At 37.5% G+C, this 27,500-nt stretch overlaps 2 protein-coding genes across 2 annotated transcripts in view; one reads left to right on the forward strand and one right to left on the reverse strand.

The window, feature by feature from the left end:
- The window catches only part of LOC144958699 (cardioacceleratory peptide receptor-like), a 200,765-nt gene extending 194,775 nt beyond the window's left edge, over positions 1-5,990 (reverse strand). Inside the window, exon 1 of the mRNA XM_078890842.1 lies at positions 5,845-5,990. The gene's annotated coding sequence lies outside the window, so the exon portion shown is untranslated. The remainder of the gene's footprint in view (positions 1-5,844) is intronic.
- A 21,169-nt stretch (positions 5,991-27,159) lies between these two features.
- LOC144958647 (polypeptide N-acetylgalactosaminyltransferase 1-like) overlaps positions 27,160-27,500 on the forward strand; it is a 17,429-nt gene continuing 17,088 nt past the window's right edge. The window contains exon 1 of the mRNA XM_078890756.1: positions 27,160-27,216. The gene's annotated coding sequence lies outside the window, so the exon portion shown is untranslated. The remainder of the gene's footprint in view (positions 27,217-27,500) is intronic.

The following is a 27,500-nucleotide window of genomic DNA, read 5'->3' on the forward strand; positions in this document are numbered from 1 at the left end:
CCAGATGTTATGTTAAACAATAATGGCATTGGGTAGTAATACGTAGATGATGCTTTCAGATCGAGTTGTATTTCTTTGCAAGTCGGATAACCCAATGGGTGTGATCTATATTACCTTTCCATGTCGTGCTCGAGGTCACTGGTCACATTGGAATATGCGTCAGTGCATGACATAATCAGTCGGAAGGTGAACATTTTTGGATTTCTCTTTTTTCTCTTTTTTTTTTTTTTTTTTTTTTACCTTTTTAAAAGAATATGCATTTTAATCTTCATTTGAAGTAAATCGAGTGATATTTCATCAAGTTATGGTCAGATATATGGGAAAGATACCCGGCAACTTTTCTCAAATTTCATACTTTTTCAACTTGACTAGCTGTAAAAATTATTTTAAAGTGAAATTAAGCTTTGATATTTCCCGAAGAAATACAAAAAGGGTTAATTTAATCATTTATGACAAGAACTCATTTTTTTGAGTAAAAATTGACCGTCTACAATATCTCAATTCAAACCTTTTCACCATCCGACTGATTATGTCATTCACTATAACATATGTTCTCAAAGTGACCTACATAAAGAGTTCACAGCTTTTGAAAATATTCAACATCACGATAGGTCATAATGTTCAGCTTGACACATGAATAGTATGTTTACAACTTTCATAAACAAAGCAGCGCGTTTACTATTAATATATAGTATGAAGATGACGTCACTCAGGCCTTTGTTATTGTTTTTGCCATCCGCGTTTGTGAGTTGTTCTCACTAAACTGTATTAACCAGACTATAAAAGTTCATGGTTACACAGAGTTTGTGTGTTTGACCGTTATACTTCCGTATGGCAATGTTGTGAACTCCTTGGACAAGCGCATTCTATCTATAAGAAATATCCAATCATTGGATAACAAAAAATCATGTGACTGATGACTTGGTTTCATGAAAACACAATTTTAGATCAACTCCCATTTTTAAGGGCTCGATAATGTAATGGAATATATACTCACAAACCAACGCAAAATATGGTCCATTACAACAATGTTAAACAACGCCCATAGTTTCGTTTGTATATCAGACCTGCAATATGTGCACATATTATGTTCAGATCATTCGATTTTTACTCACTCTAGTGATTTTGGTACCTTGTAGGATTGTTTTGTTTTGTGTACGATCACAGTCTCCTGCCTGGGTAGGCGTGTCAGGGTTGTCTCCCTTACAACCCCTCACTCGTCATGTTACCGTCTGGCATACTCTCTCTCTCTCTCTCTCTCTCTCTCTCTCTCTCTATCTATCTATCTATCAATCTCTCTCCTTCTGTGTGTGTGGGTGGGTGGGTGTGTGTGCGTGTGTTTGTGTGTCTCTCTCCCTCTTTTTCTCTTCCTTCTTCCCCTTTATGTTTTGTTTCATTTAAGTGTTTCTTTTATATATATATTGAGGACCACGAATAACCCCAGAAAACATATTAATTAGATAATTTATAAATCCGATCCTTTTCCCCGTTATCAAAACAACAGATTGACACGGTGGATCCCACGTAAACCTTACAGATCATTTTCAAAATTTCTAATGAACTGTCATACCTGTACAGCACAAAAAAATAATTTTGTAACTCAAATTCAAAAAGAATTATCTACAGTAAAGTCATTTAGAGCCACTAGACCAATGGAACCGGAGTTTATCCCGGTTCTCATAGCGTGAAACGGACAATAGTAATTGCTTGCTATACTTTGGAAAGGACGCTGGTCTATCGCAAAGTACTTTCCGCCAGATTTAACAGACCCAGCGACCCAATCACTACTTGGTGGACAGGGGGGGGGGGGAGTCAGAAAAAAATCTCGACTGCACCCGGGTTATCTATTGTAGCTATTATAAATATTTATATTTGATGTATTATAAATATTTTAGAGCAAAACAAGCTATGCAAAACAGCATTAAGTTCTTGTATAGATAGTATGCAGATGACGTCAATCAGGCCTTTGTTATTGTTTTTGCCAGCCGCGTTTGTGAGTTGTTCTCATTAAACTGTATTAACCAGACTATAAAAGTTCATGGTTACACAGAGTTTGTGTGTTGGTCCGTTATACTTCCGGATGGCAATGTTGTGAACTCCTTGGCCAAGCGCATTCTATCTATATATAATAAAGCTTTTATTTAAGCATTTGGGATTTATAAGATGAATCTGAATTTTTAGAAATGTTATTTTAAACACAACGGATGCGATCATTTCCCAACAGTTAATAAAGAGAGGGATAGTCAAGAAAGCAATGAAGTAGAGCCCAACAATCTCTTGAGCCATAAGAGGGGATGGGGGGGGGGGAGGGGGGGGGGGGTTCCCAGTACCTCCTCTGATATCGGATTTAATACAAAACCTCCCATTCTACAAGCGAGGGATCCATCATTACGCCCTTTTAACATTAATTTTTGATGTTGTTGTTTTTGTTTTATTTAATTTTTAGGTATATTTTTGTTTTTTTTTGTTTGTTTTATTTATTCATGTTTTGTTTTGTTTTTGTTTTTGTTTTTGTTTGATTTGTTTTGGGGGTTTTTTTTTGGTTTTTTTTTTGGGTTTTTTTTTTTTTTTTTTTTTTTTTGTGTTTTGCTTTTTTAATTTTGTTTTGGTCGTTTGTTTGATTTGAATGGTTTTACGGCGCTTGCAACAACTTTTAGGACATTCTAGCGCCAGTAAAAAGGAAGAAGTTAGGTCTAGTAAAATAAATGAAATCTAGATTTACAATTAAAGCATCCGAGAAAATGCAAGACAAAGGGTTCTGGTACAAATAGGCAACAGCAGATGTCGATTCCAAGAGAACACGATCAGTGTATTTAGTTTTAGATCACGTAAAACTCCCATCAAAGCACAAACACAGGGTCCCACCAAGAGGCATATACTCAAATGCATAAAAAACATGAAATTAAAAAAAAATTACACTACATGACAGAGGGATAATTTCCGAGGGGAAAAGAATTTCGCCACCTAAAACATACTTCAATTTTTATTTTATTTTTCCCCTCTCAGCCAAGGATACAGAACAGGGTCAAGGCAAACGAGGTCATTTCATCACAAGACAAAGACACAAAGCAACACAGATAACAGATAAAAGGTGATAGAAGACACAGTAAGTGACCTCCTCCTACCCAGCATGGGAGGTCAGAAGACGCCAGCCAGTTCGCCATCCGCTATCATTTACAAGAATTTATAGGCTTCAAAATTCGTGACGTCACGTCCCTCGTAATGACGCATAGTAACTTAGCAACTGGTTCTAAACTATCGGAACAATGGCGGACAACCTTCTAAAATACCTCTCCGACGAGCATAAAAGTGTATCCAGAGGAGAAAAACATTATAAATATGATCATGTTTTGATGTTTATACATTCTGACTTCATGACATGTGAAAAAGTTCTAGCCAGCATGAAGAATCAAGAGTACCGAATTTCTTTGTTTAGAACCACGCTGCTCGCCGTTGCTGGGCGACGTGACATCAGACTATTGAATCCAATAAAAACTTCCATGGTGGTCGGCAATGCGTGTTGTCAACATTTTTTATACAATAACAATCCGCGATTAAATTTATTTTTTTAATATCTTTTTTTTTTTTGGGGGGGGGGGGACCTTTTATTCTGGAAATCTCATATTCCAATCACACACACACACACATACACACACACACACACACACACACACACACACACACACAAACAAACAAAAATCATTGTGGAATTCCTCCGTGTCAACAGGAGAAATTCTGATAGGTATGAAAAAAATTACTCGCCATTAGGGAACAACAATAGTGTGATGTTATAATAACGGTTTCAAGCTTATTGGAAGAAACCAGTAAACCCGATCCGCGGTGGAATGTATACATGCATTATGTCAATGATCTTCTTGTTTCAGAGTGATACATCTTAATTTCTAGGCTTATTAACTCTTCCTTACCAGCTATTTTTAGAATTTCCTCCGAAAATTCACACCTCATCATCATCATCATTGCCTTTTTCACCCTGGGTCAGGGTATAGGCCACAGACATACAGTTTCCATCCTTCTCTATCCTGGGCTAACTTTTTTATCTCATTCCAGGTCTTACCACTTCTCTTCTCAATTCACTCCCACCCAACACAAAAAGAGACTGTTCTTACTCAAACAAAAAAGTAACAAGCGCATTCTATTCAGAATTATATTCCCTTGGAATAGACCCTAGAGACAAATTCCCCCTATGGGATAATAAAGGGGTTTAATTGTTTTTTAAAAATTATAATACCCTAATAGATCAGGCGAAACCGTAACGCACATCTTCCTCTTTTCCGGTTAAAAACTCCTTAGAAGTGTATAACTGATTTTCCAGTCAATAGAATTACCTTTAATTTTTTTATTTTTTTTTAATGTTTGCTAGTTACTCATATATCAATCTTTAAAAAACGGTTTGATATTTTTTTTTAATGTTAGATATTTATTGTGTTTTCGTTTGTAAAAATTTAACACCGGTGCACGGAACAATTTTGACCCCAAACCGACGTGCATTTATAACCCAATTCCTTATGGACTCATTGTTGTAATAGAAATCTTTTTAAAATGACGCAAAATATTGTTGCATATATATATATATATATATATATATATATATATATATATATATATATATATATATATATATACACACACATGTCGCCTCCAACCCTATTATTTATAAAGAAAAGATTAACTTAATACAACTACACTGCCGTACTATGGAAAAACTCATATTTTAAAATTCGAGAAGTCCCAGGTTCAAGAGGTTTTGTTTTGTTTTGGGGTTTTTTTTGCCAAGGTGAGGGTCATTTAAATCGATCGATATTTGAAGGACGAGTTTTCTGGCCAAATGTTTAAATATGGGTTTTTCCATAGTACCGCAGTACAGAATTTGATTCTGCTTGTAACGTAAGTGTCCGATAGTCTCCCATAAACTATAGAATTGATTACACCACAAAATTGATAAAAACTTGATAAACATGAACGAAAATTACAGGCTTCAAAAGTGAACAGAATATCCAACACGGGTGGTTTTGGGCTCAAACCCTTCTTCAGCCAACAAAAAACAAAAAACAAAAAAAAAAAAAAAAAAAAACAATAGAAAAATAACTATGTACATTATATGAAAGCAGATAGACAACAAAGACATTTTTGGCAATATTTAAATGTAGTGTATTTGTTATTGTTTTGTTGTTGTTGTTGTTGTTGTTGTTGTTGTTAGCTAAAGAAGGGTTTGAGCCTGAAACATTGCGTTTGAAGTATTTTGTTCCTTTTTGAAGCTTCACTTTTTGTTTATTACTTTTTATACACCACAGCTTCCGGCGGCTTTGTATCAGGAACTCAATAGCGTAAAAATGAATTCCATTAGAATATATATCAGATTGATTCATAGTCATAATCATGGCTATAATGCGGCTATGAGGTCTTGTGGTATGACACTCGCTTTCGGATCGAAAGCTCCTGGGTTCGAGCTTCGCTCGGCGTGTAGTTGAGTCCTTGGAAAAGGCTCTTTACTCATATTATCCCACCGTACTCAGGTGTATAATGAGTACCTGGCCGTTAACAACGTTGTCTCTGTCCGAAAAAAAAATTATAATATCGCCTAACAGGCGTCATGTCTCGTCCTACATGTTAAGTGTTGCTGTTGGCCAGGGACCCCTTGTAAAGTGCTTTGAGCACGTGTAATGGATATTGCGCTATATAAAAGCTCAGTTTTTTAATTTTTTAAATTATTTTTTTTAAAATAAACATTTAGATACTTACCTACTAAAACAATATGTCAATTCCTCCTGAAAACACATTATAAATATAAATCCACAATTAATGCAAAAAGTGAGTATAAATAACCGTTTTAACTATTTTCTGTTATTGGCTCCTGAGCTGAAGAAGGTTTTTGAACCCGAAAAGTTCTGTGTTTGGATATTTTGTTCATTACTTTTGTACAGTCCGCAACTTAGAAAGTATGTGTAAGTGAGTCTACACATCGCGACTTACTCAACACACACACACAAACAAAAATGATGCAGGACGACTCGACTCGGGTGAACGAGGTCTGGCTTCCAAGTCACCAGATACTACAGTCGGTCGCGATGTAAGCAACACGGCTGCTGGCTTTGCGAAATGTTGCCTCCTGCGTATTTCTGATCTGTCACATGACCTCTTGTTGCATGCTATGCCTGTCAAGCTATTGACATGGATGCCTTTTTTTTTTTAAATTCAAGCAACATGCAGTGCATACATCTTTGAAAATTATATCAGTTAACGTATAGATAGAATGCGCTTGGCCAAGGAGTTCACAACATTGCCATCCGGAAGTATAACGGACCAACACACAAATTCTGTGTAACCATGAACTTTTATAGTCTGGTTAATACAGTTTAGTGAAAACAACTCTGCCCTATTTTGTTTGTTTGTTTTGTTTTATTTTGTTTTTTTTTGTTTTTTTTTTTTGGGGGGGGGGGTTGGTTATTGTTTTTTCCTTGTTGTTTTGTTGTTTTTGCTTTGTTTTTATTGGGTTTTTTTTTTTTGTTTTTTGTTTTTATGTTTTTTGTTGTCGTTTTTGTTTGTTTTTTTTTGTTTGGTTTGGTTTTGTTTTGTTTTTGTTTTTGTTTTTTATTTTATTTTCCCAGTAGTTAAAACCAAATAAGCATATAAATGAAGACTCAATATTTTATTGGTTTATTTGATGGTTCTTATTATCGTTAAAGTTGAAGATACGTGGTTTTTTTTTACCTTTTGACTATAGAATTATATGACAGATTCTAATGTTATTTTTTATTATCATCACTGAGACAATAATGAGTAACAACAATCTTATAATTTTAGGCATCCACATTTCCACATTACGACAAAACACGTTTTTGTTAGTTTGTTTCTTTCTTTCTTTTTTTGTTGTTGTTGTTGTTGTATTTTGTAAGTTTGTTTATTTATTATTCGATTATTTGTTTTGTTTGTTTTGGGGTTTTTGTTTGTTTGTTTTTGTTTTGTTTTTGTTTTTTGTTTTGTTTTTTTTTTTGTCTTTTTTGTTTTGGTTTGGTTCGTTTTATGGATGTTTATCTGTATTGGGGTTTGCATTTTTTGTGTCTGTGTCTTTTTTTGTTTTGTTTTGTTTTTTTGTTTTGTTTTCTTTTTGTTTTTTGTTTTTGTTTTTTCATTTTGGCCAAAAAGCGTTTATTTCAAATGCACATCGATTGAATTGAAGGCACGAAATTGACGTCACTCAGCTTTTTGTTATTGTTTTCAGACAAGTATTTATTCTGATAGTTCTCACTTAATTGTATGAATCAGACTATAAACGTTCAAAGTGACACATAACTTTGTGTGTTGGTACGTTATATCCGGCTGGCGGGTGTTGTGGGTATTTTACCTACACGCATAGCATGAATTGCCCCTCAATTCACCAAAACCAAGAAAAGAAAAAAAATTCGTGATCTTTGAATAAAAGACATCTTCAAAAACAATTATCTTAATGACACTTCTTTTTAAAGAATCAGATTTTTAGTGAAATTTTAACGCTTGATAATCTGACGTCACAAATGATTATTCTAACCATGAAATCATTACGCGTTACTATTCATGGTTTGGCCACAATGTGAGTCATGAAGGTTTGTGCAGAGCGCTGATGGAGGGCACCCTTGAAGGAGGAAGAAGAAGAGGAAGACAAAGGAAAGCTTGGATGGACAATATCAAGGAATGGACAGGGATGAAGATGGGAGAAGGCCAACAATAGCGAAGAATGGCGGAAAGTGGTGAGAGCTGCATCCCATGTATCCCCCCGACGATCATCAGATCATGTGATTAATGAATGAATGAATGAATGAATGAATGAATGAATTTAGGGAGAAGGGTGAAATAAAAAGTGTACAATAGCGTATACGAAAATGGTTTGTTATGGACAAATAAACGATAACATGTTAATAAGTTACCACAACAAAAGCACATAAATGCCATTTGATGGCGAGTAATAGCCATGATGTGTGTTGATTACAGCAAAGAGCATAATAATTTTATAGTTAATTGGACTAGTATTTTGCCGTGTCCTGGAAAAAAAACACATATTTAGAAATTTGGCCGGAAAACTCGTCCTTCAAATATCGATCAATTTAAATGACCCTCGTCTTAACAAAATCTTCCAAACCTGGGACTACGCGAAGTCTCAAGTTTGAAAGTGTTTACTAAGACGAAGGTCATTTAAATCGATCGATATTTGAAGGACGAGTTTTCTGGTCAAACTTCTAAATATGTATTTTTCAAGAGTATTGTCAGTATTGGAAAGCGAGGCAAAAATGAGAGAATTAATTTCATTTTTAATACAATTGGAGAACCCACAAAATTTACGACTAAACGAAGACTTGTTACACAAAGACATTTAATCATTTTAAGCAGTTAACTGTCGTACTTTGGAAAAAACATGAATTTAGAAATTTGGCCAGAATACTCGTCCTTCGAATATACATCGATTTAACCCCCTCCTAACTTGCCACCCATAGGAAAATCGTCACATTCGTTACGATACAACCAACAGTTTTCTCATTCTAACTTTTTTTTTGTACATCACAAAATGTAAAGAATTTCTTAGATTTCAGCTATAAACATCATTTTGCTGAACAGCACTCGGAATAGAATGTACTTGTTACTTTTTTGTTTGATTAGGAAAAGTCTACTTTTGTGTTGGATGGTTGTGAACTTTCGACGGAAATTCTAAAATGTCTGGTAAGGAAAGAGTTAAATGACCCTCCTCTTGGCAGAACCCTCAAACCTGGGACTGCGTGACGTCTTTAATCAAGTCGAAGATTTTGGAGTATTTGCCAAAATGATGGTCGTTCAAAATCGATCGATATTTGAAGGACGATAATCCTGGCCAAATTTTTAAATACTTGTTTTCCCAGAGTATGGACGGTTAACTGGTTAATGTTTATACTATCGTGGACATTAAGTTAAACCGAGACAAATCTTTTGAGCCAACAATCGTTAAATCGGTCAAATAATGGAGTCTATTAACCAATGATTGGTCAACACAATAATAAACCAGTTTGTTTATATATTATATATATATATATCTATGGATATAATATATATATATATATATATATATATATATATATGATTGTGTGTGTGTGTGTTTTCTCTTTATCATTAATATCTGAATATAATATAATATATATATATATATATATATATATATATATATATATATATATAAGATATAGTATATAATATATATTTTATTTTATAGTATGCTTTAACCAACATTGTCGAACACTCTCGTACCTAAAGTACCCACCAACACTCATAAATATAAAAATATAATATATATTTTTATAATTGCTCTAAATTATCGCTATGACTGGTTTTTCCAATTATCCGCAATATGCGACCAATTGTCCCCACCTGGAGTTAGATCGGAGTCAACTAGATGGTGAAAATTGATCTAAATTATAGATAGAATGAAGATGACGTCACTCGGGTCTTTCTTAATGTTTTTTGCCATCCGCGTTTATGAGTAATTATCACTAAACTGTATTAACCAGACTATAACCGTTTAAGGTTACACATAGTTTTGTTTTGTTTTTTCTTAGACAAGCGCATACTATCTATAGTTAGTATGCAGTTGACGTCAATGGGGTCTTTGTTATTGTTTTTTGCCATCCGCGTTTATGAGTAATGCTCACTGAACTGTATTAACCTGACTATAAACGTTCATGGATACACACAGTTTTGTGTGTTGGTCCGTTATACTTCCGGATGGCAATGTTGTGAACTCCTTGGCCAAGCGCATTCTTTCTATAGAACTTGAGTTTACTATCGGTTTCAGTCACTTGATCCTTGATTTAGGAATAATAGACAAATAGATAACCACGCCTCTCGGACAATCGTCATAATATACACAATGGCAGAGATTGGTAAACATAAAACTACACATGTTTTACTATCAATAGTTTGTGTCTAAGTAAAATATCCACTGTTCTACCGCTTGATCAACAGAACCATCACAGAAAACTATGTGTAAACTTAAACGTTTGTATATTGATCGTGAAAATTGTGTGATAACTAGTCACCAATTTGGTGGAATAAAAACAATAACAATGATCTCAGAGAGGTCTATTCCATTTACGTTATTGTTTATAAACAACCAAATATGTTTGTCCGGGCACGGGTGACGGTGTGTCACAAATCCCATGTTTTGATTGGTCAAAAATCTTCTTGTAGTCTGTGAATAAGATCATAACAACGCTCATTGACCAGATTCGTGCGTCTATGTCGTCTAGTCTGGTGGTATGACCCTCGTTTTCGGATCGGAAGGTCCTGGGATCGAGCCTCACTCGGCGCGTTGTCGAGTCCTTGGAAAAGTCTCTTTACTCACATTCTCTCACCATACTCAGATGTAAAGATAGTACCAGGTCGTTAACAGCGTTATCTCTGTCCGACAAAATTGCAACAGGCGTCATGTCTCATCCTACATGTTAAGTGTTGCTGTTAGCCAGGGACGCTTTATAAAGCAAATTAAGCACGGTTAGTGGATATTTCTCTATATAAAATCTGAAGGTTTGTTTTTTGTTGGTTTTTTTTTTTTTTCGGACAGTCCAAAAAGATATCATTCAGTAAACAACGTTTCAAATTCACAAGACAAAATAAAGTATAGACATTTTGCTCGTGTGGCGTAATTGACACATGTGTAATGGCTTATGATCTCATAGTGGTGTTTTTGATAGATGGTAGTATTATCCTTTAGGTTGTGTTGGAGATGTTAATAATGACGAAAGAGTTCAAGGGCCGGTGATGATAATTGAATGCACAACATCAAGACATTCAAATAAAAGTCCAGATTCCAAGTTTCATTTCTTACAGTTTATTTGTTGTGACAAATTCCAAATCCAAATCAAATAGCATGGTCATAATTCAATCAGTTTCATAAATTCCAAATCCGTAAAATCAATCCAAATGTTAAGTCGTTTTGCCTAAGTAACCATTTTCAATATACGTGGAATATTTCTAAGTCCGTAAAATAAAGATTCTTAGTAGGAACTTAGGTAAGTGCAGCTCATTGTAAAGTAGAATCAGAATCCCGTCTTTACTCCAAACATCATATTTTATCCCTATAATCAGTTTACCCATAGTTCCATTATTTTCACGCCCCCTTGTAGTTTCGACAGTTCCCTGTCAGTCTAAAATCCAACCCCTAAGAGTAAGACCAAACCATATTCAAACCTGAAACGTTAATTCCTACATATTGATGTTAAACCCCGCCTTTTATGATATAATATTACTTTTGGTAAACGTTAGTTTTACGTTCAGTACGCCCAAATAATATGTACGCCCAAATAATAAATTCCAACTATAATTTGATGCCATTATCCCCAATAACCAAGTAACACCGATCAAAGAAAGTAATTTTCTATTACTCACTATGATGACCAATCCTTTAACTTTGGAACGTAAAACTGTCCTAGACTACTCAATATAATGACCAAGTTTAACTGATATACAAGCACTGTGAACTCAATAAACCCACTTGCTATAAGCTAACTCTCTTACACTCGACCTCCCCCTCACAACCCCCACCCCCACCCCACCCCCACCACCCACTGAAGTGCCTTGCCTGCAAAGATTGACAAGCCCCAGTCATTTCTCCCAAAACTGTCACCCAACACGACAAACTGGTGTTACATATCTGAATAGAACGAATGGAGATGACGTCACTCGGCTCTTTGTTGTTGTTTTTGGACCGCCAGTGTCGCAAGAGCCTGAAAACCCCATAAAAAAACATGAAAACAAAACAAAACAAAAAGAAAGACTAAAAAAAAAAAAAAAAAAAAAAAAACAATACCATAAGGAGTGGTGGATGGGACTTCGACTGTAGAGCTACTCTCTTGCGGCCAGGCAGAGTGGTTCGTAACAGTAAGCTCTCGGGGTTGAGCCCCCAACGCCGCGAATTTTTTTTAATCTCTATTATCTTCTGGCACTTTTCTACTCACTTCATTTCTCGTTATTATCAGTTACAGTGAATGACATAATCAGTCGGATGGTGAAAAGATTTCAACTGCCAAGTTTAGTTAGAAGGTCATTTTTTTATCAAAAATGAGTTCTTGTTATAAATTATTAAATCAACCCTTTTTGTATATCTTGCGAGAAATATCGAAGCTTAATTTCTTCTAAATATGTTTCACAGCTATCTAGTCAAGTTGAAAAAGTATGAAATTTGAGAAAAGTTGCTGGATACCTTTCCCATACATCTGACTATAACTTCATGAATAATCACCCGACTTACATTAAATAAAGATTAAAATTGGGAAAGTGCAAAAAAATGCAAATCCAACATTATCACCTTCCGACTGATTATGCCATGCACTGACTGACACAGATTGTCCTCCCCCTTCCTTCTGTTTCTATCTATGACCCTTCTTAATTTCACTGCGGAGGGAGGAAATAAATTTCTCTGTCCTTCAAAAAATGTCAAATTTCATTAATCTTGTCCTCCAAACAAAAACACACAAGTTTTTTGTTTCATTTCTACGAATTCCTGCACTTCCTTATTCCTCCCTTAATATTGTCGTCTTGTAATTAATACTTTCTTCTTCTTCTTCTTCTTCTTCTTCTTCTTCTTCTTCTTCTTCTTCTTCTTCTTCTTCTTCTTCTTCTTCTTCTTCTTCTTCTTCTTCTTCTTCTTCTTCTTCTTCTTCTTGTTCTTCTTCTTCATCATTTTTTTGTGCGGCTTTGTGGTATGACACTCGCTTTCGGATTGGAAGGTCCTGGGTTCGAGCCTCACAGCGCATAGTTGAGTCCTTGGAAAAGGCTCTTTATTCACAATTCTCTCATCGTACTCAGGTGTAAACTCAGAACCTGGACGTTAACAGCGTTGTCTCTGCCCGAAAATATTTTTTTAACGCAGGCGTCATTATGTCCCGTCCTACATGTTAAGTAATGCTGTTAGCCAGGGACCCATTGTAAAGCGCTTTGAGAACGTTTAGTGGATATTGCGCTATAGCAAAGCTCATTATTTTTTTAATTTCCTTCGATCGCACTTCTTAACCAGTTAACTACCGTGCTCTAGAAAGACACGTATTCAAAACTTTGGCCAGAAAACTCCGTCTTCAAATATCGATCTATCTAAATGACTCTCATCTTGTCGTGTACTAGAACTATCCTTCCAAAGTAGGGGAGTTGGGAAGTGGAATTGTTGAGTTTAAAACGAATCAACTTCCTTCTTCAGCTTTCATTTTGGGAGCTCCAATAGCTCAGTTTCACGTGCAAAGAGACTGAAGTCGAGACCCTCTCTTTTGTTCACCCAGCAGTGAGTGAGTAGTTGGGTATGTTAGATCTAGCTTTCATTTTGGGAGCTCCGATAGCTCAGTTTCACGTGCAAAGAGACTGAAGTCGAGATTTTTTCTGACCCCCCCCCCTCCCTCTCTTTTGTTCACCCAGCAGTGAGTGAGTAGTTGGGTATGTTAGATCTAGCTTTCATTTTGGGAGCTCCGATAGCTCAGTTTCACGTGCAAAGAGACTGAGATCGATCCCGTGGTGTAGTCGAGATTTTTTCTGACCCCCCCCCCCCCCCACCTCTCTCTCTCTCTTTCTCTCTCTCTCTCTCTCTCTTTCTCTCTCTCTCTCTCTCTCTCTCTCTCTCTCTCTCTCTCTCTCTTGTTCACCCAGCAATGATTGAGTAGTTGGGTATGTTAGATCAAGCGGAAAGTACTTTGTGATTGACTAGCGTCCTATCCAAATTATGGCAAGTAATTGCTATTGTCCGTTTCACTCTATTGAAACAAGGATAAACACATTCTCTGCTTTATGGGCCTCGAGGCTCTGAAGGACTACTGTTTTTGTTTTTGTTTTTATTTTTCATTTCAAAATATCACGTATGTGATCAACCTCATTACGATATTAAGTCACGGTAATTTGGATGCTACAAATCGGATGTGCGGTCACAAAATATGAGATATGAGCTCAATTTTTATATTTTAGTTAGGAGAATCAATAACATTTATTTTGTTTAGGTGCTAAAAATTGGATTTTCAGTCACAAATATTAGGTCTAGGTTAACTTTTTATGTTTTAGTTAGGAGAACGAATAATATTCCTTTTTAGAACCCGGACAACATGGCTGACACCTGTTGACATTGAGCTTCGGCTCAGTGGATAGTCTTATGTTTCCATTTATTCTCTGTGTGGAATCTTTAATTTTTACCTGATGTGGACTAATCTTAATATTGGAACTTTTAACTTAAGATCTATTAAAAGTAACATTCGAAAGGAACAACTGTGTCAAGATTTAGAAAGTTATAAAATACACCCGGACAACATGGCTGACACCTGTTGACATTGAGCTTCGGCTCAGTGGATAGTCTTATGTTTCCATTTATTCACTGTGTGGAATCTTTAATTTTTACCTGATGTGGACTAATCTTAATATTGGAACTTTTAACTTAAGATCTATTAAAAGTAACATTCGAAAGGAACAACTGTGTCAAGATTTAGAAAGTTATAAAATCGATGTGTTGTGTTTACAAGAGACGAAGATCCAAGATGGCGTCGACCAAACAATAAATGGTCACAGACTGCTGTGCTTTGCTTCCAGTTCACCTCACTATGGATGTGGATTTCTCATAAATAAAAACTGCAGGGATTTGACTAGTGTCGAATGGAATGTTTCGGACAGAATATGTGTTCTTGAGCTTAAGTGTAAGATCAATTCAAGGAACCAGAATAACGATAACAAAGACGATCACGGTAAGAAGACGTTCACTATCTCAATCGTAAATGTTTACGCACCAACAAGTCAACGCGCAAAACAATACCCAGAGGAAACTGATAAATTTTACAAAGACCTAGACGATACACTGAACAAAATAGGAAACAAATCAATATTAATAATTGCTGGAGATTTTAATGCCAAAGTAGGAAAACGTCTCGACAGTGACACACTATGTCTAGGATCATACTCAAAAGGAAAACGTAACGATAACGGAGAAAAATTAGTCCAGTTCTGTGAACAGAGAAAACTTTTCATAACAACCAGTGCTTTCAACCACCCATCAAGACACCAGACAACATGGGTAGGACAAAGGAAAGACCAAACCCAAGACAAAATGATAACAATACACAACCAAATAGACTATATCATATGTCGACACCGCCATAAACACTACTCAACCAACTCGCGATCATACGGTGGTACACTGCTAACATCCGATCACAAACTTGTAAAAACGAATTTCAACATAAATGTGTACAGACAACGAAGACAGAAAGGTAAAACGGCAGTCAAAATAAACACGGCAAAAATAGTAAATGAGCGAGAATGTCGCATTCATTACCAATATGAACTTAACTCAAGTCTATGGAAAATAAAGCAAAACAGTAATCCAAACAATGAATGGAAAGAGACGCAAGCGGCAATGAAATATGCGGGGGAAGAAAGTGCAGGCTCTATTAATACAACTAAGAACAAACCAAATCGAACGCCTAACATCGCTATTAACGATCTATCGCGGCAACAAAAAGAACTTAGGATCCGGATACAAAACACGAAAGACTCGGAAGAAATAATAAACCTGAAAACGGAACGAAACAAAATACTGCATTCAATTCGATCACTTACAATAAAACACAGAAACGAGGAATTAGACAAAAAAGTGGAAGACATAGAAAAGTCCAAAAATAACGCATCGTCTATGTTCAAAGCGACGAAATCTCTGAACCGAAAACCATTCGAGAACCCAAAACTACAGGATAAATTTGGCAAACAGACAACAAATCCCAACGATATCCTTGACATTGTAACTGACCACTTCCAGCAGAAATTTCACAAACAAGTCTCACAAATATCGCCCTTCTCAGGAAACCCTAGAGACCTAAACAACCGCATCACAACAACTGAAGTTAGAAATAGCATAAAGTGCCTAAACAATAACAGATCCCCAGGCGAAGATGAAATTCCCGCTGAATTGCTGAAATGCGGTACCCTCTCCCTGGATCTGAGCATTGCAAACATAATGAACAAAACATTCTCAACACACAAAGACTGGGACATAAACAGCGGTGTTCTAATTACAATACAAAAACCAGGAAAAACGAAAGGACCCGTAAACAACCTGCGCCCAATAACATTACTGAATACCATAAGAAAAACACTGTCAACTATTGTCCTCAACAGAATTAGACCGAAAATAGAAAATTATCTATCACATAGCCAAAGCGGGTTTCGCCAAGACCGAAGCACATCGGACGTTGTATGGACACATAAATGGTTGGCAGCAAAGGCACTCAAGGAAAACATATCCATAACAATAACCGGAATCGATATGTCCGCAGCCTTTGATACGATCGACAGAGGAAAACTTTTGGAGATATTAACAGAAATAGTAGACGAAGACGAGCTCCGAATAATCCGATTTCTCCTCAGCAACACAAAGATACAACCAAGGATATACGGGGCCACAAAACAGACGCAGTTCGAAAGTAACATCGGGACCCCCCAAGGAGATAGTCTGAGCCCGATTCTGTTCACAATATACTTAGAACACGCTCTGAAAGAAGTTCGAAAAGTCATTCCAAAACCAACGACTCATATTGAGAATGCAATCCCTAGAGAAATCGCCTATGCAGATGATGTCGATTTTATTGGATCAACACCAGCAAATATAGACATCATACAAAATACCCTCATGAAATATAACCTCCAAGTCAATGCCAATAAAACCGAATTTACAACAATATCGAGGAACAAAGAGGAATGGAAAAGAACAAAGAAAGTCGGCTCACTAATTGGAGACACCGAGGATGTACAAAGAAGAAAACAGCTATCAAACGCCGCACTCAGTAAACTCACCAATGTATGGATTAGAGGTGACAAAATAAAGAGAAAAACCAAACTGAAACTGTACCATCTTGTAAAACCGGTACTTCTGTATAACTGCGGCACTTGGGCGTTGACAAAATCCGAAGAAGAACATCTGGATGCCTTCCATCGCACACAGCTAAGAAGGGTACTGGACATCAAATACCCCAAAAAGATCTCAAATGAATCACTCTATAAGATCACAAAAGAAAGACCAATCTCCCTTGACATTTTACAACAACGATGGCAACTTTTCGGTCACATACTACGCAGGGACAAAAACATACCAGCAAACCAAGCCATGTCGGGATACTTCCAAAAACACGGGAACCTTTTCAGAGGAAGACCGATCACAACACTCCCTGTGATCCTAAACAAAAACCTCACAACACTTGGACAAAGCATTAGTCTCATAACGGCAGGGGACCTTGAAAATCTGAGAACCCTAGCAGAGGACCGGCAATATTGGAGACACCTCACACAGGAAATACTGGAAACAGCCAAGGCGACCCGATCTTTCGGTCGAGACGCGAAAGGCATCTAAGTAAGTAAGTAAGTAGATATTTTTTTTCTTGTATTTTCTTTTAACTTGCATAACTAAAGCTTAGTCCTCTTTCTGCTCCTCCTCCTCCTCCTCCTCCTCCTCCTCCTCCTCCTCCTCCTCCTCCTCCACCTCTCCTCCTCCTCCTCTTCCTCCTCCTCCTGCTCCTCATCCTGCTCCTCACCCTGCTCCCCCTCCTTATCTTCTTCTTCTTCTTCTTCTTCTTCTTCTTCTTCTTCTTCTTCTTCTTCTTCTTCTTCTTCTTCTTCTTCTTCTTCTTCTTCTGCTTCTTCTTCTTCTTTTTCTTCTTTTTCTTTTTCTCCTCATTCTATCCTTCCCTCTTTCCTCCCTTCCTTCTTTCCTTCCTTCTTTTCTCCGTCCTTCTTATCTTCCTTCTTTCCTTCCTTATTTCCTTCCTTCCTTATTTCCTTCCTTCCGTCCATCCATCCTTCCTTCCTTCCGTCATTCCTTATTTCCTTCCTAACTTATATACGTCCTTCCTTCTCTCTTCTTTATCCTCCATCCTTCACCACCACAACCTTGAGTTCCCCTCCCTCTTCTTCCTTCTCCACAAAAATCTTTTTTCATCTCACTCCTTATTATCACATTCTTCCTCTCTTTTCCTGAGTAATTTGAAAATTCTAAAGCTCCAAAGCTTTTAAATCCCAATTTCTGATTAATTAAACACCTCCAAGCTTCAGCCGTGTGAAGCAATTCAACTATAGCTTTAAAGTTACACAACTTGAAGCTTAGAAATCTTTTTTTTAACTGGAGACCGGATTAATTTAAATAAGGATAAAATAAAATATTGATCCGAACTGTCAACGCAGCTCGAGGGCCGTGCAAATTTAAGACGATTTGCCTTTGTATGAGTGAGTACTCTGTCAGAGAGATAAGCGGGGAAATGTGTGAGTATGTGAATGTGTTTGTGTGTGTGTATGCGTGTGTGTTTGTGTGTAAGTGTGCGAGTGCTTATCCAAACGTGGCGGGATGTATAAAGTGAGTTCATGGGGTTGTTAAGGGCGAATTCATGTAACGAACGGTAATAATAATGATGCTGATGATGATGATGATGATGATGATGATGATGATGATGATGATGATGATGATCATAACAATAACAATAAGAAGAAGAAGAAGAAGAAGAAGAAGAAGAAGAAGAAGAAGAAGAAGAAGAAGAAGAAGAAGAAGAAGGAGGAGGAGGAGGAGGAGGAGAGAGGAAGAAGAAGAGAAGAAGAAGAAGAAGAAGAAGAAGAAGAAGAAGAAGAGAGGAGGAGGAGAAGAAGAAGAAGAAGAAGAAGAAGAATAAGAAGAAGAAGAAGAAGAAGAGTAAAAATAATAAATAATAATAATAATAATAATAATAATAATAATAATGATAATAATAATGACAATAATAATAATATAATAAATATAATAATAATAATAATAATAATAATAATAATAATAATAATAATAATAATAATAATAATAATAATAATAATTAATAATATTAATAATAATAATACTGATAACAATAAAAATAATAATAATAATAATAATAATAATAATAATAATAATAATAATAATATAATAATATATAATAATAATAATAATAATAATAATAATAATAATAATAATAATAATAATAATTGTAATAATAATAATAAGAAGAAGAAGAAAGAAGAAGAAGAAGGAGGAGGAGGAGGAGGAGGAGGAGGAGGAGGAGGAGGAGGAGGAGGAGGAGGAGGAAGAATAATAATAAAATAAATAATAATAATAATAATAAATAATAATAATAATATAATAAATAATAATAATAATAATAATAATATATAATAATAATAATAATAATAATAATAATAATATAGAGATGAATAGAATGAATGAGAAAAAATAATAATAAATAAGAAATAATAAAGAAGAAGAAGAAGAAGAAGAGATAGAAGAAGAAGAAGAAGAAGAAGAAGAAGAAGAAGAAGAAGAAGAAGAAGAAGAAGAAGAAGAAGAAGAAGAAGAAGAAGAAGAAGAAGAAGAAGAAGAGAAAAGAAAAGAAAATGAAAAAAGAAGAAGAAAAGAAGAAGAAGAAGAAAAGAAATAAAAATAATAAATATAATAATAATAATAATAATAATAATAATAATAATAATAATAATAATAATAATAATAATAATAATAATAATAATAATAATAATAATAATATAATAATAATAATAATAATAATAATAATAATAATAATAATAATAATAATAATATAATAATAATATATAATAATAATAATAATATAATAATAATAATAATTAATAATAATAATAATAATAATAATAATAATAATAATAATAATAATAATAATAATAATAATAATAATAATAAAATAAATAATAATAATAATAATAATAATAATAATAATAATATAATAATAATAATAATATAATAATAATAATAATAATAATAATAATAATAATAATAATAATAATAATATAATAACAATAATAATAATAATAATAATAATATAATAATAATAATAATAATAATAATAATAATAATAATAATAATAATAATAATAATAATAATAATAATAATAATAATAATAATAATATATAATAATAATAATAATAATAATAATAATAATAATAATAATATATAATAATAATAATAAATAATAATAATAATAATAATAATAATAATAATAATAATAATAATAATAATAATAATAACCCATAAACTAAAACATTTCGAAATCGACTGTGTACAGAATAGACAGGAAGGAGTTGAATGGTTCCCCTAATAAGATAACAATAACAATAACATGTGTTCAAGCGCTGAAAGAGCGTGGTGAGTGATAGGGCTTCTGGAATCCAGTTTTCAAATGACATGTTAGACAATGTTTCACGTGATGTTTACAACCTGACAAGAATCTGTTTCAGCGATGAGGGTACATTTCATATGATGAGTGGCATTGTCAACCGTCACATAACGTAGCATAAATAACATACTAATTCAAATTTATAGATAGTATGCGCTTGGCTAAGAAGCTCATAACATTGCCATCCGGAAGTATAACGGACCAACACACAAAACTGTGTGTATCCATGAACGTTTATAGTCCGGTTAATACAGTTCAGTGAGAATAACTCACAAACGCGGATGGCAAAATATAACAACAAAGCCTTGTGTGACGTCATCTTCGAACTATCTATAGAGCGCCAATTCCATCTCTAACGTTTTCAATGGCGATTTCCAAGACATAGAGTTGACATGCGATTTTAAGCAATTTCTTTTTTTCATTTTAAAATGAAAAAAAAAATTCCCTTGAACCATCCCATAGGGGAAATTTGTCTCTACAGTCTATTCCAAGGGAAGACTGGAATATAACCCAGGCATCAGTCGCAGTGCTAGGGCAGAAGCTTCTTATGGTTCACACTATTATGTTATGACGATCGGCCCAATCAGCAAAGTCCGGTCCGCATTCGTGCACCGTCGCGAACCCGCCTGGTAGCATCGTCACAACACACCTTTCGACTAGATGCTCTGCCGTTTCGGGTTCTTGTCCACAGCGTGGACATATTGGACAGGAAGTTAGACCCCACTGATGTAACGCACCGGCCGTTAGGCAGCTCCTCGACCGAAGTCGATTCGCAGCTACCCAGTGTCTCCTCTTACTGGTATCAAAGCCTGGCAACTTCTCACCAAGCTTAGAGGAGTGTAGGTCCCCGCCCCCACGAGGGATTGAATTCGTCCAAACCGACTTCCATCTCGTATGTGCAGCTCTGTCCGTAGTCAGGAATTCTGCGTACAAGGGTTGCCGGAACTTATTTCGGCTCGAAACGGGGGCACCGTTCATTATGCGCATGAGAGGGGTATCCCCATTCCCTCTCTCTTTGATCTTACTCAGCCAGTTTCCCGTAATGGTCTCCCTCCGGACGTCGGGGGGCTGGATCGCTGTCATTATCGGGCCCCATTCTCTAGGGGTTGTTGCTAGCGTTCCCGACTCTATGTGCATCGACTTGCGAAGTTTTACATCCACCTTCTCAACGTTTCTGCTTCTACCCCACACTGGAGCGCAATACTCCGCGGTGGAATAGCATAGTGCCAGGGCGGATGTTCTCAGGAGCTCTTGGCTAGCGCCCCAAGTCGATCCGCCAGCTTCCTCAGAAGACTGTAGCGTTTCTCTATCTTCCGGGCAACCCCTTTGAGATGAACCCGATAGGTAAGGCTGTGATCCAACGTCACCCCTAAATATTTTGGACGCGGCTCATATGGGAGTGGCTGGTCCCCGACTAGGACATTCAGTTTACGGGTGTGCCAACCACTACATAAGTGAAATGCAGTGGCCACGGTTTTTGAAGTGTTCATCTTCAGGTACCACTTGTCAAAGTAGGATTTGAGTCTGGTGACGTCCTCGCTGAGTACGCTCTCGAGACGGGTCCACAATTTACACTGAGTAACAAGTGCCCAGTCGTCTGCGTATCCCAGCCTCAGGGAGGAAGTGTTCGGCATATCGCTAATGTAAACGTTAAACAACATTGGCGCAAGTACCGACCCCTGAGGGACCCATTTTTCAATTTCCTTACTTTGCTCGTGACGTCTCCCAGCGCGACGTGGAATGGCCTTTCCCCTAAGATATAAGAGAACAACTTCAAGGTCTTTTTGCACCTTATGATTTTTGCAAGTTTGAGCATTAACCCATCGCACCAGACCGTATCGTACGCCGCTGATAGGTCTATAAACACAGCACCTGTTTGCTGTTTTCTCTCGAAGCCGTGCTCAATATGCTCTGTATGGGCAATGACCTGCTCCGTGGTGCACCTCCCTTCCCTGAAGCCTGCCTGCTCAGGTGGCAGGGCAGCGTCTAGGACCGGCCCCCATCGGTTTAATAGAACACGCTCCAACAATTTGTAAAGACAGCTCAGCAGCGATATGGGTCTGAGAACAACTTCAAGGTCTTTTTGCACCTTATGATTTTTGCAAGTTTGAGCATTAACCCATCGCACCAGACCGTATCGTACGCCGCTGATAGGTCTATAAACACAGCACCTGTTTGCTGTTTTCTCTCGAAGCCGTGCTCAATATGCTCTGTAAGGGCAATGACCTGCTCCGTGGTGCACCTCCCTTCCCTGAAGCCTGCCTGCTCAGGTGGCAGGGCAGCGTCTAGGACCGGCCCCCATCGGTTTAATAGAACACGCTCCAACAATTTGTAAAGACAGCTCAGCAGCGATATGGGTCTGTAACTGTCTGCCTCCTTCGCCGGCTTCCCTGGCTTCAGGATGGCAACTATCTTCGCGTGCTTCCACACTTGTGGAAGCTTTCCTTTTGCAAGGATGTCAGACATTGCCTCTGCTAGCCAGGCCCGTGCCCTGGGGCCCAGATGCGTCACCATATCGGGATACACACCATCTATCCCTGCTGCTTTGCCGTTCTTTACTTCGCTAATGGCTGCACCCACTTCTCGGGGACTGAACGGGGCCGTCCAGTCCGACTCCTCCGCAGGTAGCGAGTCCAAAATCGTACGGTACGCCTTGCGGACACCGCGCTCAAAAGCCTGATTAGGGACCCGCTTACTACGGTTCTTAATATTCTTGGCAATTGTGTCTGCCTCGCATTCCGGTGCAGCCTTCGCGAAATTCCGATCTGGGTCCAATTTCTTTATCAAACGCCAAGCGTGGCGGCTGGAGTGTGTAAAGTCTGCTGGTACTCTCGGTACAGCTCTTCCGACTCTGCTGTCCAGCAAGGGGTGTAGAATTTCCGTTTGCCCCGTGGAATAGAGCGTTGAGCGCTCTTAACCAGTAGCCTACTAAATCTGGTTATATTCTTGGACTTGGGAGGAATGGCAGGGCAGACCTGCTCGATATAGGAACTGAATTCCTCCCAGTCAGCCTTCCTGAAATTCCATCTGCAAAGTGGGAGAGACTGCACCCTCGGTATTGTCACCCCAGCTGTGACAAGAACCGGCCTGTGCTGGCTATGCGGAAAGTCCCCGAGGACTGTCCGCTTCACCTGCAGCGGTTCACCGTTCGCGCCTTTCGTTACGAGGGTGAGGTCTGGAGTATACTCCTTCTTATGGCGGGTACCCCGGAAGGTGCCCTTGGCTGTAGGATCGTACACTAGGTGTAGATCATTACAGTCCATCCATGAGCGGAGTTGTCTTCCTGCCTCGTTGCAGTCTCGGTAGCCCCATTCGTGATGGTGGCTATTAAAGTCTCCCAGACAGATGGAAGGATGGCTGACCACCGGTACCGGTGGTGTAGTCCAAGTCGCTCTAGGTGGTTTGTAAATATTATGCAAACACAGTCCACCTACTTCCACGGAAATTCGGTTCACCCCATTGCTGTCCGTTACGCTCTCAATGACCCTTACCTTCGATGGCTCTTTAGCGTAAACGCTAACCCCTCCTTTGAGCCTCGAGGTGTCCTCGCGTTGGACCACCGTATAGCCTGGGATCTGGAATCGGGAAGATTGCGCGCCTGAATAAAGGTGGGTCTCCTGTAACAGGAGGATATCTACGCAATGAACGGCCAATAGCTTTGATAAAAGCTCATTTTTTGCCATACTCTGGCTCTCGACGTTCAGGGACAATATACGCGTCAGCTCGCCATCCCCGCCGTCGCATTTTCCGATCGGCAGGCCGCGAATCGATTGATGCATGGGACGTTTGCTTTTTTCTCGGACGTGCCGACGACCCTGGCGACACGAACGCGGTATTATTTGGCTAGGCGGCAGACCGCTTCGCCATTGACGGGACTGATTGGGACTCGACATAAGGATAATAGTGTGGCGCCCGGGATAGGGCTGCTATTCGGGCACCGGGTTTGGATCAAATTTAGTCACACACCGGGGCGAGCAGCTCATGTGGCTCGTTGGCTCGATACCCGGGATGGTCTCGTGACGGTCGACCGGGGTTTACACCTTTGCCCTCCCGTGTGCCTCAAGCCCCCTCACCAACTGCAAGGTAAAGATCCACGAGGGGGAGTGCTAGGGCGAGGTGACTTGCTCAAGGCCACACAGCGCAGCAACGGGTAATCGAACTCAGTTCCTTTCGGGAAATCCAAGAAAGGTAATCATTTGCTTATACTGAATCTTTTAAAAGAGTGAATTACGTCCCTTGTTCGTATATGTTTCGTGATCACAGAACAGAATATGTATAATATAATGGTGTGCTGTCAAAATACTGATTCCAATCTCCTTGAGGGTGTAAAATGTGTCCTCCAGAGGACTGGATACATACATTGTGCAACTGATCTTCTGGTTTCAGAGTGATGGTATCTTGTTTTCTAGCCTAAATAAATGCTGGTCGTCAATAAATATTCCATGGTACAAAACCGAAGGGCTGGAGATCAGGTGGTCGCTGGTTCGGAGAAGAAAGTAAATAAGTAAGGACAGGAAATACATTGATAATGAATGTCCCTGAAGACTTAAATAATAACAGCTCTGTAAAATCTCATGTCAACTATGTCTTTATGGGGCAGCATGGCTCAGAGGTACGGTCTTTGCTTTGTACCCGAAAGGTACCGAGTTCGAATACCCGCTGCGCTGTGTGACCTTGAGAACGCCACCTCGCCCTAGTTCAGTTTGCGGCGCAGCACTGGGGCTGATGCCTGAGTTATTCCAGTCTTCCCTTGGAATAAACCCAAAAGACAAATTTCCCCTATGGGATCAATAAAGGGATTTTTTTTTTTAATTCTTTCTCATACCACGAAAGACTAGAAACTCATTTAATCGAGCACTTTTTTTTTCATTGGAACAACTACAAAAGACGTCTAACTTCTACGTCATGGCACAAGACCGAAGGGCTAGAGCTCAGGTGGTCGCTGGTTCGGATAAGTAAGTACGTAAGTAAGTCAATAAACAGCATCCATCCCTACTCTTTTACTCCCCGTAATCATCAGAATCTGCCTATTCATCCCGCTACTACGATAGCCATACCACCGCATGGTTCAATATGTAGCCTATTCATTGTTTGTCGGCCGGAGGACTGGTTACACACTTCCAAAGATGTTTTGAACCGGAACAGAGAAAGGTGTGACGTCACGACTTCTGCTTCCCATCATTATGCTCCAAGAATCTAAAAGTTATTCGTTTGAAAATGACATCCAAGAAAGGTAATCATTTCCTCAAGTTTAATCTTTTATAAACATGGATTATTTCCCTTGTTCGTATCTGTTTAGTGTTTACATGACACAATTTTAAGTATATAATTGATAAAATCAATTAAAATTATTCTTTTTTATGAAACATGTAGAAATTAGAATTAAGATTGAACATCACGAAGATGTGCGGCTATGTGGTTGTGGTATAACACTCACTTTCGGATCGGAAGGTCCTGGAACGAGCCTCGCTCGGCGCATAGTTGAGTCCTTGGAAAAAAACTCTTTACTCACATTCTCTCACCATACTCAGGTGTAAAATGAGTACCTGGGCATCAACAGAAAATTGTAATATCGCCTAACAGGCGTTATGTCTCGTTTTACATGTCAAGGACCCTTTGTAAAGCACGTTGAGCACATTTAGTGGATATAGCTCTAGAAAGTATTGCCAACCGTCACATAACGTAGCATAAATAACATAGTAAATCAAATTTATAGAGCGCCAATAGGCTTAGACAGTCGTGACGTCACTTCCCTCGTAAAGACATATTGTAACTTAGTAACCGGTTCTAAACTATCGGAACAATGGCGGACGCCCTTATGAAATACTTCTCCGACGAGCATAAAGGTGCATCCAGAGGAGAAAAACATTATAAATCTGATCATGTTTTGACTTTTATACATTCTGATCACATGACATGTGAAAAAATCTAGCCAGCATGTAGAATAAAAAAAGTACTGATTTTCTTTGTTCAGACCCACGCTGCTCGTTGCTGGGCGGACGTGACATCAGACTATTGAATCTTATTCCACCAACCGTTTTCAATGGCGCTTTCCAAGACTTCTAGTTGCTATGAGACCTACGGAAATGAAAATCGTCCACCAATACTATCAAATAGCGTGTTTGGACACCGGTCTGAATTCAGTCTAACAGATGACATGGGCGGGTGAAGCAAAGAAGGTGACCCACCCAAGGCCGTCTTAGATGGGATATCTGTAAAAGCGGAAGTCCATGTGCTGAAGATGGAGTTCAAATAAATAAGTAAAAGTCAAATAGACCGGAGAGATAATAATATGTCCTATTGCCTAAAACAGGCATTGAGTCTGGATGATTTCTATGATAATATTTGAATGTATTTTTGTCATTATTATCATTATTAATATCATCATCATCATCATCATCATCATCATCATCATCGTCGTCATCATTATTATTATTATTATTATTATTATTATTATTATTATTATCATCATCATCATCATCATTATTATTAGTATTGTTGCTGTTGTTGTTTTTAAAAAACATTTTTTTTTCAAACGACTTAGAAAACATTATGAGTAAGGCTCCAGGATATGTTGGGCTGATTACATCGGAGTGATAGACAAGCATTATTTAAAGTGGCTATGGAGTTGATCAGATTACTAAAATCTCTTTATTTGAATACGAGCAGTTGCCCTGTATTGATCTTATCTTTGAACTGATTGATCGTTTGAATTTGAACACGCCAATACGACATAAAACGATAATATTTTATGGGGTTTTGTTTTTTACACACATCCACGCACGCACACACACAAGCAACACATGGTTGGAGTGTTACATTAACAAATATATTTCATGTAACCCAATACACTTTTGTGTCAATGTGTGGGTTTTTAACGTTAAGATCGATGATGGATAATAATACGTTTGATTCTGTGTTAAAAAATCGCGGATTTATTTGACTTTGATATATATTAAAGAAATTTTAATATTTATGTGAAAACTAATTCTGAAAAGTGAGTGGTGCATGTACTTATGCTAATAATAACAAGAGATGAAGCAGGTCCTAGGTTCAACTCTCCATCACCGAAAAGAAAAATCGTTTATTCACTTGTCTTATCTACTCACTTCATTTCTTGTTTATATATGTGAAAAGGACAACTAGATGAAAAGTGATGCTTTTTTTTTCCTTAATGCAATAAGATAAATGTCTGAATAAGATGGTAAAAACAGTGAACCACCTTCTAATAGCAGAATTTTGTCAGTATGGAAAACATAAAATAACCCCTGTTATTCAGAG

Source organism: Berghia stephanieae, chromosome 13 (genome assembly GCF_034508935.2).
Source record: "Berghia stephanieae isolate SIO BIC M18660-M18661 chromosome 13, UCSD_Bste_1.3, whole genome shotgun sequence".
Lineage (NCBI taxonomy): Eukaryota > Metazoa > Mollusca > Gastropoda > Nudibranchia > Aeolidiidae > Berghia > Berghia stephanieae.